A 14,976-nucleotide genomic window follows, 5' to 3' on the forward strand; every position below is an offset into this window, starting at 1 on the left:
ACTAAATCCTCTAGCTCTACACTGGCTGGCAGTGGCTCAGGCAAGATTTCAGGCAAGAGTCTGTCCCAGCCCTAGCTGGAGATGCCTGGGATTGACATGGGGGCTTCTGACTGCAAGGCTGACATTCTACCACTAAGCTATAGTCCTTGCATCATGATGAAGTGTTCTCAGATGTACTCTTGAGAGAAAAAGGCGGCAGCCCCTATTAGCCATTGTTTCTTGATGCTGCAAAGCAAGGCTTTTGCTGTTGTTAAAAGAAAGGAGGAGAAAGGCCTTCTTTTGTTTGGTAATTATATACAAACCATTGTGTATAAGAAATTAAGACAGAAGGTCTTAAAATGTGCCTGTCCCTCACCGAAAGTTGCTGAATATTCCCTCCCCTTTTGCAACGGACAAATGGTTCTACAAAAGTGGGAGATCTGCAGCCCAGATTTAAAAATTATGGGGGATAGTCCACCAGTGGTTTTATGGTGCAATTGCCAACAAACCCAACTTGCCCAAGGAGGAAATATTAGTCGCTGGGTTATTGTTAAGAGAGAAGTTTGGCCCAAGCAGAGCTTTTTCTGGAGCAATCTTGCAACCACCTTCTGCAAGGCAACCAGGACTTCCCACCCTCAAAAAGATGCAATCACAATTTCTTATTCTCACTTCATGCTAGAGATATTTGAACATCTCATTTGATCCACATTTTCAAGCAAACCAACCTGATTCAGACTTCCCAGACTAATACATGGATCAGAACCCAGTTATCCTTTGATGCTACAGTTCTCCAAATCTTGGCTCAAAACAAAAAAGAACCAAAATGTGTATATGACTGTGCACTTTGATTTAAATTGTGTACAAAAATCCATATCTCAAGTTAAGTGAATTTTTTGTAGTTTAAAATCATACAATCTTTTTGTTTTTTCAAATGCAGATTGATGCAGAATCGGGATCGAATAGGCTCATGAACTAAGATATGCAACAGAAATGAATCGATCCAGTAATTCCTACTTCATACATGGTGATGAAGGAGGTCGGAGTAGCCCAGAGTTTGGTGGGTTTCCCTGGACCTTCCTGGGTGCCCAACGAAAAGTGACACATATATACACACACGCTCCCCAAATTTTCTGTAACACATGGAGGGCTCTCTCAGAAATGCAACCACAGAAGGCAAGCTGCACACCAGATCAAGGGGCAGGGGCTAGATCCACATGCAGCGAGAACACATCTCAGAGGACTCTGGAACATTTTCTCTCTCCCTCCCTCCATTTAAGGGGCACTCTGATGAATTACCCACAGAATCCTGCAAACGGCCCTGCTAGTAGGCTGTTGATTACATTCTGAAGTGTTGGGTCTAACCTCAGAGGAGTCTTTATAGGTTGCCTTCATTATAGCAGAACCAGGAGAGCCAAGAACCTGAAACTATTTGGGGAAGATAGCAACAAAGGCAAAAAATGAAGAGTGTGCTGGGAGCAGGGGGGAGAGGAGGAAGCTCAAAGGAGGAAAGCAAAGGAAATGGAGAACCTAGTGACTGAAGGTTAAGTCCCTCTGAATGCAGAACAGAAGTGGGGCATCTCGGGCCTAGGGGGTCAAATGCATCCCTCCAGGCCTCTCCATTTGGCCCTTAGGACTCTCCCTAGCCACACCCCCTAACTGCACCTCTCCCTCCTTCACTGCTTTTGCCTAGCTGAAACGCATCCTTGAACTGTGATAATGCCTCTTGCTTGTCTTGAAAGTACAGAGTGTGTGCATGTGTGTAGAAATGTCTGACCTGCACGACTAAAGCGTAACCTCAAGTGCCATATCCATTTTTCCACCCACTTTTGCCTCTGGCCCTGGCCACCACTGGTATGTAGCCTGAAGGTTGCTCATGAGGGAATGCAGACCTCAAGCTGAAATTGGTTCCCCTCCTCTGGTGCAGAAAGTTTGTTGTTGTTGTTGTTATGTGCCTCCAAGTCGACTACGACTTATGGCGACCCTATGAATCAGTGACCTCCAAGAGCATCTGTCAAGAATCACCCTGTTCAGATCTTGTAAGTTCAGGTCTGTGGCTTCCTTTATGGAATCAATCCATCTCTTGTTTGGCCTTCCTCTTTTTCTACTCCCTTCTGTTTTTCCCAGCATTATGGTCTTTTCTAGTGAATCAGGTCTTCTCATTATGTGTCCAAAGTATGATAACCTTAGTTTCATCATTTTAGCTTCTAGTGACTGTGCTGGTTTAATTTGTTCTAACACCCAACTATTGGTCTTTCTCACAGTCCATGGTATGCACAAAGCTCTCCTCCAACACCAAATTTCAAATGAGTTGATTTTTCTCTTATCTGCTTTTTTCGCTGTCCAACTTTCACATCCATACATTGAAATCGGGAATACCATGGTCTGAATGATCCTGACTTTAGTGTTCAGTGATACATCTTTACATTTGAAGACCTTTTCTAGTTCTCTCATAGCTGCCCTCCCCAGTCCTAGCCTTCTTCTGATTTCTTGACTATTGTCTCCATTTTGGTTAATGACTGTGCCAAGGTATTGATAATCCTTGACAAGTTCAGTGTCCTCCTTGTGAACTGTAAAGTTGCATAAATATTCTGTTGTCATTACTTTAGTCTTTCTGACATTCAGCTGTAGTCCTGCTTTTGTGCTTTCCTCTTTAACTTTCATCAGCATTCGTTTCAAATCATTACTGGTTTCTGCTAATAGTATGGTATCGTCTGCATATCTTAAATTATTGATGTTTCTCCCTCCAATTTTCACACCCCCTTCATCTTGGTCCAATCCCGCTTTCCGTATAATATCTTCAACAAATAGGGTGATAAAATACACCCGTCTTACACCCTTTCCAATTGCGAACCAATCGGTTTCTCCATATTCTGTCCATACAGTAGCCTCTTGTCCAGAGTATAAGCTGCACATCAGGAAAATCAGATACTGTGGCACCCCCATTTCTTTTAAAGCATTCCATAGTTTTTCATGATCTACACAGTCAAAGGCTTTGCTGTAATCTATAAAGCACAGGGTGATTTTCTTCTGGAATTCCTTACTCTGTTCCATTATCCAACGTATGTTTGCGATATGAACTCTGGTACCTCTTCCCTTTCTAAATCCAGCTTGGACTTCTGGCATTTCTCGCTCCATATATGGTAGGAGCCTTTGTTGTAGAATCTTGAGCATTACTTTACTTGCATGGGATATTAAGGCAATTGTTCGATAATTACTGAATTCCCTGGGATCCCCTTTCTTTGCAATTGGGATGTACATTGAACGCTTCCAGTCTGTGGGCCATTGTTTAGTTTTCCATATTTCTTGACAAATTTTTGTCAAAATTTGGACAGATTCAGTCTCAGTAGCTTATAGCAACCATCTGTTCCTGGTGATTTGTTTCTTCCAAGTATTTTAAGAGCAGCTTTTACCTCACATTCTAAAATTTCTGGTTCTTCATCATATGGCTCCTCCGTGAATGAATCTGTCATCCTATCTCTTTGATAGAGTTCTTCAGTGTATTGCTTCCATTTTCATTTTATTTCATCTCGGTCAGTCCCCTGTTGATTATTCAACATCCCTAGTTCTAGTTTAAATTTCCCTTTAATTTCTCTAATCTTTTGGAATAGGGCTCTTGTTCTTCCCTTTCTGGTGTCCTCTTCTATTTCTACACAATAACTATTGTAATAGTTTTCTTTGTCTCTACATACTAGTCGCTGTATTGTTGCATTTAGGGTTCTGACTGTGTTTCTATCTCCTTTTGCTTTTGCTTTCCTTCTCTCTTTAACCATTTGAAGAGTTTCTTCAGTCATCCATTGAGGTCTTTCTCTTTTTAACTAGAAGTATTGTCTTTTTGCATTCTTCCCTGATAATGTCTCTAACTTCACTCCATAGTTCTTCTGGTTCTCTGTCAACTAATTTTAAAGCTTCAAATCTGTTCCTTATTTGATGTTTATATTCTTCTGGGATGTTATTTAAATTGTATTTTGGCATTATAATTGCTTTGTTCTTCTTTAGCTTTACTCTGATTTGCAATACGACCAGTTCATGATCTGTACTACAGTCTGCCCCTGGTCTTGTTTTTGCAGAAAGTATGGAACTTCTCCATCTTCTGTTGCCAATTATATAATCAATTTGATTCCTATACTGACCATCTGGTAACGTCCACATGTACAGTCGTCTTTTTGGTTGCTCAAAACATGTGTTTGTAAAAAACAAATTATTGGCTTCACAGAATTCAATAAGTCTTTCTCCTGCTTCATTTCTGTCTCCTAAGCCTCATTTCCCCACAATTCCTAGTTCTTCTCTGTTCCCTACTTTTGCATTCCAGTCCCCCATGATTATCATCATATCTTGATTTGGTGTGTGATCAATTTCTTCCTGTACTTCTGCGTAAAATCTCTCCAATTCTTCTTCTTCTGCGTTTGATGTTGGAGAGTAAACTTGCATGATGGTTATGTTAATAGGTTTCCCATTTAATCTCATTGATATCACTCACTCAGACCTTGCATTGTAGCTCCTAATTGCTTTTGCTACATCACTTCTCACTAGTAAAGCAACCCCGTTTCTTCTTGATTTCTCATTTCCTGCATAAAGTATTTTGTAGTTGCCTGATTGAAAATGTCCCATTCCTGTCCATTTTAATTTGCTCATGCCAAGTATTGTAATGTTGATACGTTCCATTTCTTGCTTGACAATTTCTAACTTTCCCTGGTTCATGCTTCTCACATTCCATGTTCCTATTGTGTGTGTTGTACAACTCCGGACTCTCCTTTCGCATCTGTGCGCATCAGCCTCTGGGCTTCCTTTCGGCTTTGACCCAGCTGCGTCATTAGTCACAGCGCTACTCGTACTTGTCCTTTGTTCTTCCCCAGTAGCTCGGTGAGTGCCTTCTGACCTGGGGGTCTCATCTTCCAGCACTATCTCGTGTTGCATTTTGGATACTCTGTTCATAGGGTTTTCGTGGTAAGAAGCTTTCAGAGGTGGTTTACCACTGCCTTCCTCAGAGTTTGGAAGCATCTTAGTCTGGTGTCTCAGCTTTGACCATTCTGCCTTGGGTGCCCCTGCTGGGAGTCTAGCCTCTTGATCTAGGCTCCTGACAGTATTGCTCTCAGCTTCTTCAACACTCTCAAACCCCCTCACCACATTAAGGTGTGTAGAGACATTTTATTCATCTGTTGCAAGCCCTTTTGCACATAGCTTCAGGCAAGAGTGACAGTGTTCTGTTCTGTAGTGAACCAAGTCTTCACTTTAGACCTAGGGGCTTGGGTTCAGATGCTAGCCAGGTTGCTGTCTTGTAGTCTTGGTTCCTTACACTCTCAGTTGCAAAACTGCTCTGTCATCTTCATCTTCTTCACCTTCACAACTTTAAGAGCTAATTAGGCATGATTACCATTTTACAGATGGAAGAACTAACACAGAACATAGCCTCTGCAGGGCTGAACAGAGTAGAGCATTGAATCCCTACCCTAACTCTGCAAATCCAATAGTCTATATCTGCTGGACTGTACAGTCTTTCAGACTCTTACCAAAACTAACTTCAGGATTAAAGCTCAACAACAGCCTTCCAGCCATTTACCATTCTAATCTGCATGTATTGATATCATGCATGATGAAACAACCCTGGGTTCTTCAATGCTGGCCCAATCCAAGAATTTCACCAAGGGTAATTGTGCCTATTTATTCATTAATGGGCTTGGCGAGATTACTAATTTCCTGCATTCTCCACTCTGGGTAAGAGGGTCACTTCTGATGACACTTTTCTCATATGTGAGGTCATAAATGTGTGTCAGTGCAAGTTCAAGATAGGTCCATATGTGCCCAATTTAGCGCTGCAATTTAGATTTTGAGAGCTTTTTTTAAAAAATGGCCACTGCTTCTTTATTGGTCTGAGCTCATTGTGCACTTACATTGAAAACAAAGGACTGCATGTAAATGAATGAAGACAGATAAGATATTGTCATGTACCCTGCCGAAGGATCCCTGTTTTAGCCTGAGGACTCCGATTTGGATGATTCACCAGTTGTCCAATGAGACAAAGTTCTCAGCACCCCCTTCTAACTGCCCCAATAAGAGGACATGCCTCTTCCAACATCCTCAGGGTCTAAGAATGATTCCCCTGCAGCCTCTCCTGCTCCTCAGAGGCATGCAAGTGCAGAACAGGCTACAGGCCCTTTAAATATTGCAAACACCTCTCCCAGAGAGGTGGAGCCACTGCAAGATCAGGCACTACTAGCTATTTTAAGACTTCTGCTTACTAAGCCTTTGCTGAGACAACATCATCACAAACTCAGCTGGCGAGGCCCACTGGGAGCTGACCAGGGTTCTGATTTGCCTTGGCTAAGGCCTGGACTGGGAGAGGCTCTGGTATTCATCTCTACTTCTTCTCTAGGCCCCAAGCCTCTGCAGCACGGGATAGATATAGGCCACATTTACAGACAGCCTCACCTTAATAAACCATACTGTGCATGAGCTGCCTGCTAGTGCACATAGCTCAATCACTCCTCCCTTTGAGTATGCAGGTACATAAACCAGTTTAGTATGACATCCAAACTCAGGATCGGTTTGCTTCTCCCTACCAAGCCAGGATTCATATGCTAACAATAAACCTTGGTTTATGTCATGTTAGGCTGGCTTGTTTACCTGCTCACACAAAGGGAGAAGCGAAGCTCATGCACAGTATGGCTTATTGAAGGACAAAGTGAGAACTAGAAGCTTGATGTTAATATTGAGAACAACAGATAGTCACAGACAGAAACTAGCGTGATCATACCAATGGCTCAGAAAGACAAATTTAGCAGAGGTTTTCAGAACATATTGCCTAACACAAGACACTACACCAATAAAGAAGAGGTTGCAATAGGGCATACAAGGCCACAAAGAAGAATTTTTACTGTGGGTAAAAGTGATGTCAGTGTTCTGATGTAGGTTTAAGGCTCTGTGATGCTGCTTCAGCAACCAACAACATTACTGGGAGCTTTGAGCATACCATGGACTGTGAAAAAGACAAATAATTAGGTGTTAGAACAAATTAAACCAGAATTATCACTAGAGGCTAAAATGATGAAACTGAGGTTATCATACTTTGGACAGATAATGAGAACACGTGATTCATTAGAAAAGATAATAATGCTGGGAAAAACAGAAGGGAATAGAAAAAGAGGAAGGCCAAATAAGAGATGGATTGATTCCATAAAGAAAGTCTCAGACCTGAACTTACAAGATCTGAACAGGATGGTTCACAACAGATTCTACTGGAGGTCGCTGATTCATAGGGTCGCCGTAAGTCATAATCGACTTGAAGGCACATAACAAAATTATTTTTATTATTAATTGCCCATCCTTGACTCTGAAGTCCCAGGGCAGGTTACAACAATTTAAAATATATCCTCAAAAACAATTTCAAAACTTACACTCACAAAAATCACAAAAAATAGGGTGGGTCCTAAAAATGTAAATCTCAGTTGTCAAATGCAAGGGTAGAGGTGCATCTTTGGCATTCACCAAAAACTGTATGGTGAAGTACTGTACAGATGCACTTCTGTGGGAAGGGAGTTCCACAATTTAGGACCTCCCATAGAAAATGCTCTCTCCTGAGTCACCACTACCCTGACGCTTCTGAGGGTGGCAGAATTACCTTGAGGGCCTCTTCTGCCAATCTCAACACCCAAAAGGGTCTTTGAAGGTGGTCTTTCAGATATTTGGGGCCTAGGTTTAGGGCTTTAAATGCCAATGTGAGCACTTTGGTTTGGGCCTGGAAACAAACTGGCAACCAATTAAGCTGTTTAAAATGATATTTAAATGGAACCTCAGCCAGTAATCTGGCCCCTGCATTTTAGACCAGTTGAAGTTTCTGGGCAGCCCCACAGAGCTCATTGCATTAATCCAATCTGGAAGTCACCAGAGCATGGAGTACAGTGGCCAAGTCATCTTTGTTAAAAACAGGCTGGAGCTGGCAAGCTAACCATTGCTGGAAAAAGGTACTCCTAGCCACCAAGGACACCTGAGCCTTTAATAACAGCACTGAGTCCAGGAGCACTCCCAAGCTATGGACCTGCTCTTTTCAGGGGAGTGCAACCCCATCCAGAACAAGCCATCTCCCCACCTCCTGGACATGAGAATTCAGGACACAGAACCCCCTCTGTCTTTTCAGGCTTCAGCTTCAATTTATTGGCCCACACCCAGCCCATCGCCACCTCCAAGCACCAATCTATACCTCAAACGCCTCTCCAGAGTCAGATGGAACACGGAGGTAGAGCTGAGTATCATTTACATTTTGATGACACTTTAGACCTAATCTCTTTAGACTAAGCCCTATATAGAAGCACCAATTCTGTCCCAACTGCAAGCTCCACCTTCCCTGAAAGATGCCTCTTCCGTTAAAGGTCTCCAGCCTGCTCTGGCAGTCTTTCACACTGACAGTTCAAGAGTGACTTTGGTTGTACTGGGACTTCTGCGATGAGAGTCTTCCAGGTCAGAGACTGGCAATGTGACATCCTTGGACCAGAGGGGCACCGGTAGCATGGGCTCATCTTGTAGAAGTGCTTCTGGAGCTGGCCTTGGATGTAATGTCCCTTCTGACTCTGAGTCCTCATCCCCTGAAGAAGGGGAATCTGGTCCCCAGGGTCGTGGCAGCCAGGCAGTCAATTCCACAAAGTATAGAGTGTAATACTTTTGTAATAACTGGCAGAGGAAGTGAATAAACCTAGCTCTCAGAGAACACAGGAGGATTTTAATGTATAAAATATAGTGCTGGCCTTGATCTAGGGGAAGAAAAGTTTTGGAGTCACACCAGAATGACAGTCTCAAGCTTCCTGTAGTTGCTCCAGCTCACTCTGAGGACTGTTGAGGTCAGCAAAAAGTGCTGGGTTGCAGCTCAGTCCTCAGACAAACACTTTCTGCAAAAGGAATTTGAGAAAAGCCCATGCAATCTGACCTACAGCATCCTCCAAGAATATAAAAACAATTCAAATCACAGATGCTCTCCAATGGAAAAGATGATTAGATTTGCCATCATGACTCATTGGCCAACATCGTTCTACCCCCATAATTACAAATCCGGCAGCCCTGAAGTTTTTAATTGCATTGGTACTACAGAGACGCAATTTCATATACCACAAGGAGTTGTGAGGAGGACAGAATCCCTCCAAAACGATGCCATGCAAAGTTATCTGCTGTCTAAGTTTTCCCAGGTCATTAATATTTCACTTTCATATAGCCCTGAACTGGTTTCTGAAATATAAACAAGAGAAAATGTGTGAAGTAAGTGCTAGTAAAAAAACTTTCTCTCATCTGTCTCTATTTCACCCACCTCCCCTCCCCACCACACACACACACACACACACACACACACACACACTTGCTCTCTCCACCTCTGTCTCTTGAGGATTTTAACACTTCAAGTACAACATATCCCAAGAAAAGGGAGAGGGAACGAGTCTGGCTTTGAATCGCCTCTTAAAAGGGATGGTTTTTTCCAATTGTTTTGCAGTCACATTCAGCTGTGAAAATGACAAAAAAGGAAATTGTCAAAAATAAGTGCGATTACTACATGCTGTCAGGCTGAAAGGCAAGCACAGCCAATACAGCCGAGCTTCAGATTTACAAAACACTTCATGAATGGAAGCAGTTGGTAAGCCTCATGTCCTCACAGATCCACAAGCTCCTTCGTATTACCTGCCTCCACATTCTCCACACACTTGCAAAGTCACCTGGACTTCACTTGGTCTCCACTGCTGACTATTGCCATCTATCTCCAAGCCCCTCTCCCCATTTTGGGGCCCCTTTCCCAGCACTCTGCCTCATCTCATTAAGAACACCAAAAACTGCCTTATTCTAGGTCAGACTATTTGTCCATCACGGGCAGGATTGTCACCCGGATGCGCCCACCAGAGTCTCAGACAGCAATCTTTCCCATCACCTGGCATGTGATCTTTTTTCCACTGGCAATGCAGGAGCCTGAACCTGAGATCGTCGGCGTGCAGAGCCTATGCAGAGATGACTTGGCCACAGTACACCTTGAAGACAACTCAGAAATTTCGGCTGGTCCAAAATGCAGCAGCCAGATTACTGTCTGGGCTTCCCTTTAGAACTCACGTAACCCCTGTTTGAAAACAGCCCTTTGAGTAGTTCCACCACCCTCAGAAGCTGGGGGGGGTCTCCCCTCCATTTGGTCCCAGAAGCTGTCTTGACCTAGTGAAGCACCACACACACACATTGCCCGATTCACACAGGTGCTGATGTGGCAACAATGACTGCATACTGAGCAGGAGAGTCATACTGCAAAGAAGAAATTTGATAGATTAGTCATTTTGAATGTCTGCGCTTCACATATTTCCAAGGTTCCAGCAGAGCGAAATCCATTCCACAAAGAATGTTCTGTGGAACTCTGCTCTGCCATGTGAAAAGAAAACTGATCCTCTCAGTGACTTGGCAAAATGTCTGTCCTTACATTGTTGGGAGACTACAATCCCCAAAGAACACCACCTGTGTGGCTCATGATAAGATGATGCATTACGAGACATTTCTAGATCCTGCTAAGTCTTTCTTCTCCCTTGCAATTGCACATCACTCTGCCTGCTGGAATGTTTGGCTGCTTCCATACCTCATGAAAAACACACAGGTACAGCATCATAGTTCAGAGGGTGAAAATGAACCATCCAAGAACAAGTGCGTCATCACCCGTCGACACCCTCTCCCTATTCAAACATTTTCGAGGAACTCACTTCTCTGTACTGATCCAGCAGCCGGAATTTGCTTCATTTCAAAATAAGTAAAGAAATGAATGAATGAATGAATGAATGAAATCTATTGAAACATAAGACTTAGACAATGAGGCCCCTAGCTGCCACTTTTCTTTGACACACTGCACTGGGTTAAGACTCGGCCACAAGCTACCCATCTGAAAAACAGGTGCAAAACCCACATCCCTCTCTCTCTCTTTTTTTTTTTTATGCTGCCTTCTGCCTTTCAGGAAGTATACCTCAATGGGATCACAATGCCTTCTGGGTTACAAAGTCACAGTTGACCTTTGTTTCCTGTGCAACATCCAGCAAACCATCAGTAACAAATAACGTCTGGCCACCCCGCCCCACCTCAACTGACACATCGACCCCCAAGCAGCTCTTAATTGCAGGGACAGTGAGCATTCTTTGGCACATGGTTAGGTATTTATGATTAGTGGCGGGAGCGGGGTGGCAAGGAGGAGAGGCGACAGTGTCTGAAGGGGGAATCGCGGGAGGATCCACATGGCTCCTTCACTCTCCCAGATGCCAAACCTTTTTTTTTTAAGTGGCGCGTTGCGGAGACAGGGCAGGCGGCTTCTTTCCCTGCAGAAGTCTCAGTCCCACGAAGCCTTCCTTGCCCACCCCCTCGCCCCCTTTCCAAAACTACGCCGCCACAAAGCGATTCGCCTTCGCCCTCATCCCAGCCGCCTCCGCCGGAGCCAAGCCCGGTCCAATCGCAGGGACCCAGCTCTGGCAGACGCACAGGAAGAAGGCACTGCGGCTTTTCCCAAGCCCTGCCTCGCAGCCACGGCTCTCTCTACTCTGCGCGATCAACATACCGGCTCTCCGGCTTCTCGCCGCCGCCACCGCCTCCAGCTTCTATTCTCCCAATCAACGGCCACTACCGCCTGCCCAGCCCCGGATCTACCTGCAGGACCCGAAGCAAGCTTTAAAAAAACCCAAATAGCCAACAACCACTAAACCAACCGAGCCTTTGCACCACTTTCCTGTCCGCCCGTCTGGTCCTCGAGCCCGGGCGCGTCCTGCCCTCTCCCTCCCCGTTCCGCCCACCCAAGGCAAAAATCGCAACCACCACATGCATTTGAAGCGCAGCGTCCCCCCCCCACACACACACACGCAGCCCCTGGACTGCGCGGACGGCCAACCCAGTCCGGCTAGACCCCAGGAGCTTGAGCTGTTTCCCTTCGCCCCACCACTTCCTAAACCCCTGGCGTCCCAGCTCTTAATCGACCCCCTCCTTCCCTACGCGTGCGCCTCGCCTGCTCCCCAAAGAGAGCGATGCCACGAGTCAGGGGTGCATGGAGGTTATTTACTACCTGGCTGGCCAGCTGGTGGTTGTCCTGGAGGAGGGGAGTGTCCTCCCACGGAGTGCTTGAAGACTCTTCCTGGCCGCCCCACTCCTGACCACCAAAGTCCCTCCTCTGCTTGTTGGTTTGGTCCTTTTAATTTTCCCACAGGCGCGCAGATGGGGGGGGGCAGAGAAAAAAACACACACACCCTTGATCGAGGGCTAGCAGCAGCTGTTAATCCACCAAAAGCCAGCCAGAGCAGAGGGAAGGCTCTGCAGTCGCAGCGGCAGGAGAAACCAACGAAGCTGCCCCAGCAGCACTCATGTTGTTGCTAGTAAGAGTGCAGAAGAGTATACAGAGCCGCCGCCACCGCAGCAGCAGTAGCAGCCGGTGCTGTTTGTGGCACAGAGAAGACGGGGAGGAGCTAAAGGGGAGGGGCTAAAGGGGAGGCGCTTGCAAATACGTGTGTGTGTGGCTGTGTGCGCGGCGTTGCATGTGGGTTGTGCGGTGCCACCGCCTCGCTGCGAGGGCATTGCAGAGCTGGCTTGGGAGGGGAGAGGAGATGAAGCAAAGCAGCCGGCGCAAGATCAGGCTATAAGAAGGGGATTGACACGAAGGACTAAAGGAGCCTCACCTTGCTGAGCTCCTCTGAGTCAGCAGAGAGTGAAACAGGTTCATTTTTATTTTTGCGCTCTCTTTTTTTGCGTCCATCCTCCTTTTTGCCTTCTCAAGCCGCTGCTGGGGAAGAGGAAACCGGGACCAGAGGCTCGGTGCAACCCGTGTGTGTGTTTGCGTTTGCTTTATGCTCTATGATTTGCTTGCTCATTTTGTGTTAGGATAAACCCAGCAGTTTTGGAAAGGCTTAGAAGGGAGGGGGCGAGCACCCCTTTGGTAGTTTCTCTTAAAGAGCACATTCTGAAATGTAGTTATCACGGATTAGTTGCTCCTTACTGTGCTTGCTCTCAGTCAGGCTGGTTAAAAGAAGGTGCTAGGGTTGTATGTGTGTGTCGGGGAGAGTCTTCCTGCTGGGGTCTGAGGGAAATATTCTAATCCACATTAGGGATTTTGAATAGAGCACCAGGCAGTGGCAGTTACTCCAGGTTAACTAATCCAAAATAAAAGGTTGTAGTTTTGTGTGTGACCAGGGAAACTTGAGGGTACTGGTTTTCCTTGATGGGGTTTAGCATAAAACGGTATGATCTGCTTGTGTCCTTGATATTTCATAGTCAAGGTCATTTGGAAGCCCTTTTCTTTTGCACGCACAAAGTGTGGCAAAAGAGAGAGGATCCCTCTCTAAACATACATTCGGGTTGCAACACCCCTAACTACACTTACTAGGGAGGAAGATATTTTGCGCAGAGGACAGTCTCAAAACTGGAAGGAGGGATGGTGGAGTTGTTTGGAATTGGCTGTTGTAGAGTGAAAAGCTGTCATTCCCCTCCCCTTCCAAATGTTGCAGGGGGGTAGGTCTGAAAATTGGGGGGGGGTGTTTGATGGAGTGGATGACATAGCTGTTCCCACTGCCTCTCTCCAAAACTGATGAATGAAACAGGTGTGTGTGTGTTAGCCACGTAAGAGAAATCTTCTAGACAGCAGCCTCTACATGACCTTTGGATGTTTACTATCATGTTGCGCTCTCTCTTGGGGTTTTGTTTGTGTGTACATAAGTGAGGGGGTAAAAGGGTTTGCTGTGTGTGTGTTTTTAAAGTCTCCTTAACCAGGAAGCAACTTCAAGAAAAGGAAATCAGACATCAGCTAAGGAAAAGTACAGTGATTCAATGTATTAACATTGTATATGCTATCAGCATGGATGTGCCTGTATGTATTGCTACCAATATTGCTTCTTATTTAAAGCAGGCAAGACCAATTTCTGTGTCTTGCAAGCAAAAAAAAAAGTGAGGTGGGAGATCTGTGATATCTTTTCCTTTGGGTTAAAGCAGTTGCGAGCAGGGGGAGAGAATGAAGTTGGGAGGAACAGGGTGGAGGTTGGATGGAGGAGAGAAGTTGACCCTTTCTCCTCCACATAGTTTCCCTGTCTTAAATCCTCTTCCCAGCTGCTATCGGGAGGAAGGACTAGACTAGGGTAGAGACACACTCACTGTTCTTCCGGTTCCAGTGCGTCTCCACCTCTCTCTTCTGAAAACGGGGGGGGGCAGACGACGCTAGCCAAATCCCACCCCTTTTTACTATAAAACCTGGTGGGAGCAGCTTGAGTGCATTTTAAAAAAAAATTGCTTCGAAGAGATTTTGCAACTGATTGGCAGATCAACCCGTTCCCCCTCCAGGTGTGGCCAATGGAAACACTTTGCTGTAGGCAACTAGTGTGCTCACAGCCTAGGTATTTGTGCTGTCAGAACACAGCATTCTGAGAAAATGTCTGAGGTTTTTATTTTTTCCACACATCCACCCCCAGAAAAAGAAAGCTGCTCTGTAAAAAAACCACAAAAAACCCACTAAGTGTTCTCCACCATTTTGAGGAGGGGGCGGCGACCATATTTCTCCCACCATGCCTTGAAATGATGCTTGGTGAGGAGCATTGTGGAGATACAAAATGGGGATCCTGTTGTTATTTGCAGCAGCACAAACCTTTAGATAAAAAGAAAGAAGGTATACTGCTGCCACTGCTAATGGTAAGCCCATTGATCCCCAAGGAATGGCTGAAAAAATTATCCTCACCTTGGAGAAATGTGTTGAAATCTGTGCCCGCAAATAGGTAGAGAATTTCAAGAGGCCCTTTGTGCACAGTCCTAACCAGTACTAGATTGCCCTTCAAGGCTATAAGCAGCTTGAGGAGAAGACTGAGATTGCAATCCTATTCCTAGTTTCCTGGGTGTCAGCCCCGTTAAACTTAGTGGGATTCACTTTTAGGTAAACATGTACAGGATCGTGTGCTTTAAGTCAGGGAAACAACACAGGGAGAAAGCAAAGGTTAAAAACACCCTCCCTCAGCTACAGCCAAGCCAAAATCTCTCCCCTTTCTCCAG

At 45.2% G+C, this 14,976-nt stretch overlaps 1 protein-coding gene across 3 annotated transcripts in view; it reads right to left on the reverse strand.

Moving 5' to 3' along the window:
* Window positions 1-12,391, reverse strand: part of LOC133363717 (serine-rich coiled-coil domain-containing protein 1-like) — a 708,122-nt gene extending 695,731 nt beyond the window's left edge. For 2 of the 3 annotated variants that reach the window (XM_061583019.1, XM_061583022.1), the window contains exon 1: window positions 12,020-12,391. The gene's annotated coding sequence lies outside the window, so the exon portion shown is untranslated. The remainder of the gene's footprint in view (window positions 1-12,019) is intronic. The other variant, XM_061583020.1, reaches the window with a different exon arrangement.
* Window positions 12,392-14,976: the final 2,585 nt, after the last annotated feature.

The sequence above is a fragment of the Rhineura floridana genome, chromosome 9 (genome assembly GCF_030035675.1).
Source record: "Rhineura floridana isolate rRhiFlo1 chromosome 9, rRhiFlo1.hap2, whole genome shotgun sequence".
Classification (NCBI taxonomy): Eukaryota; Metazoa; Chordata; class Lepidosauria; order Squamata; family Rhineuridae; genus Rhineura; species Rhineura floridana.